This window comes from Alnus glutinosa, chromosome 3 (assembly GCF_958979055.1).
Source record: "Alnus glutinosa chromosome 3, dhAlnGlut1.1, whole genome shotgun sequence".
Taxonomy (NCBI): domain Eukaryota; kingdom Viridiplantae; phylum Streptophyta; class Magnoliopsida; order Fagales; family Betulaceae; genus Alnus; species Alnus glutinosa.
Genome location: NC_084888.1, coordinates 19,804,830 through 19,807,692, shown reverse-complemented (window position 1 = coordinate 19,807,692; position 2,863 = coordinate 19,804,830).

Sequence of the window (2,863 nt, the reverse complement as noted above, 5' to 3'; positions counted from 1 at the left end):
CACTTATCTTCTTGACATCCTCCTGGTCGGATACGCTAAGTGAAGGGGGGTCGCTTCGGTCAGGTCGTAACAATTGCCAGGTCTGAGGCATCCTACTGTTCTCGGGCAAAAGAGTACCCTCAGGGCATTCCCAGAGACTCAGAAAAATTGCATTTCCCAGAACTTGTTGTTTGTTAGCCCACTCTTAAGCTTGATGAATATAGGCGGGTGGCGAACACATAGTTCAATCATTCCCTCTGAAGTCTGCCTCGGTCTGTAGATGCTGAAAAATTGAAGGATCTTCATCTCCTTCTTCAGTACGAGCCTCCAAAGGATATATGAAGCGAATAAATACCTCTAGGCGTTAGGCATGATCTGACTGGGCGCAACCATCAGAAAAAGGACAAAATCCTGAGCAATCTCTGGAAATGGTAACCGGAGTCCGGCAAGAAACATCCTTTCGAATAAGGTGATGTCGCCGCCATCAATAAGCCAAGCTTCAGGTGCTTGATAAAACATTCTCACTGTTGAAGGAATGTCGTAGTTCAGACGCAAAACACCCTCATGCTTCGCAAATAGGGCGGTTTCCACCCTACTCTCCAGGGGAGAGAGATCCACGAAGCCATCGGACCTTTTGGTCCGAGCCCGAGACGTAGCAGGAACGCTTGAAGCAGCCTTCTTAGGAGCCATTTAAGAAGAAGAAGAGGAGGAACAGAGGGTTCAGAGAAAGAAAAGAGCTTGGGAAGAAAGCGACAATGGAGGATAAAGAGAGAGAACGAGAAAAAGTCAAGGAATGAACAGTGAAAGTATTCGAAAACTTTAAATACCTCCTCCCCTACGTGTCCAAAATATCAAAGGGCGCCATCATTTCAATATCTCCGAAAACTGAAAAGATGCGCATTCCGTATTCAAGAATTAAATGCGCTACCTCGTTAATATCGTGTCATGATGATAATCGACGACGGTTCAGAGCTGACGTCGTCATTGGAAAAAGAAGCGGCAAGGTTCAAATGTTTGAACTTTTGAAAAGACGCGCCCATCACAGTAGCAGGTACAGGTTCGCAGGCGGTAAATAATTCTCTTATTTCCATTTTTTCTGAAATTAGAGAATTAGGGGGGTAACTGTTAGGGATAAAATTAACCTCAAAGACACGTGGATTCTGAAACATCTCGGAGTTACGTCTCGGACATTCGTCACGACCCAGCAAAGGAAGATCGTCTAGGTATACTGACATCTCGGTCTTATCAAACCTGATGACGGTATGAAATATCCCGAGATCTCCTAGTCTGATCGGAGCGAACATATCTCGGATATTTTTGCCTCGGAGTAATAACGCCTCGGGGTAATATCAAGCCGGTATGATGGCCCCTCAGGGTGATATCAAGCCAATGTGACAACACGTCGGAGTAATAAACGTCTCGGTGTAACAACATCTCGGACCTTCAACAACCCTGTTATGGTGCGGCAATATTCCGAGATCTCCAAGTCGGAGCGAATATATCTTGGATATTATCACCTCGGAGGTTGGTTGAAGTATGTCGCAGTTGTCTTAGAATGCGATAAAGATAGTATCCCAGGAGATCAGGGATAAGTCTCAATTCCATAATTAATGGGATAAGGCAGTTATTGACACGGAATTAAGATTAAAGAAGTACGAACGCAATCAACTTCAGACTCTGCAATTTCATTCGAATTCCCTGAAGATAAGGTTGAAGTTCAAACAGAATGGGACTCGAACTCCTAATCCAATTGGGCTTCAAGGATTCTAATGAGACTACAACTGCCGGCCTATAAATAAGACCACCGCACCAGGTATGAAGACACATGCATTCTCTGTGCTTTTGAGATTATAGATATTCTTCAGAAATAAGGTTTAAATCTGACTTAGGCATCGGAGTGGGCGTAGTCGGCACCCCCGACGAGTTGTTTGTTCTTTTGCAGGACAGAGGTTGCATATTAGAATCCAGAAGTGAATCACTAGGCGACACGTCACCATACCGGAAACTGTACCAACACAAGAGATGATGTGCACTGTTACATCAGTTCAGTAAGATAAGAGTGAGATGAAAGTTGAATATACTAATAAATTACAAAAAGACTATCCAAGAAGCCTATAACATAACACAATAAATCGAGTAACATGACAGTCCAACTCCCAAAAGTGCTAATTTAATTATGCCATCTCAGGGCGCATCATCACCGTAGTCTAGGAAAGGATTGGTCTAAAACAAGACTCTTTTACTTGTGAAAAAATATAATGTAAGTCCATGACTTAATGAATAGTCAAACGTGAAACATATCCATATGTACTGAATTCAAACTTTTTTTTTAAAAAAATAATAATAAAAAAAAATTAAAAATTAAAAATTATAAAAAAAAAAAATGTGAGAATATGACCTACGCGTACCCATTCTTCCATGAAATTTGCACTTTCAAAAAAAACATTAATGTTTACCAACGACCTAGTTGTCCAACTGAACTCAGAATGGGCATAATCATGCATGCCTAGAAAGAGATAACTCCGGACAAATCGTGCAACCTGTGTTTTGTGTGCCAACTTGTTATTGGGCCTGTCACATTGAATTAGGCTTGTCACCTTAAAGACTCTCCATTGTCAATTTACAACCACATGGAATTGGAGACCTAGCTGTGCTTAAAGACTCTCCATTGTCAATTTACAACCACAAGTCGAATGGTCCCATTTTATCTAAAAAGAAGTTGGCACTACACCAGTAAGTAGACCTACTCACTTCAGGTATCGGTGAATTTAATGGTTCAATAACGACACCTACTTCCTATCTCTCTTGTTTCAATTCATAGAGGATCTATTGATTGTATCGTTTCAAACTCTCACCCACATGTGCTTCCATTTCAACCTATAAA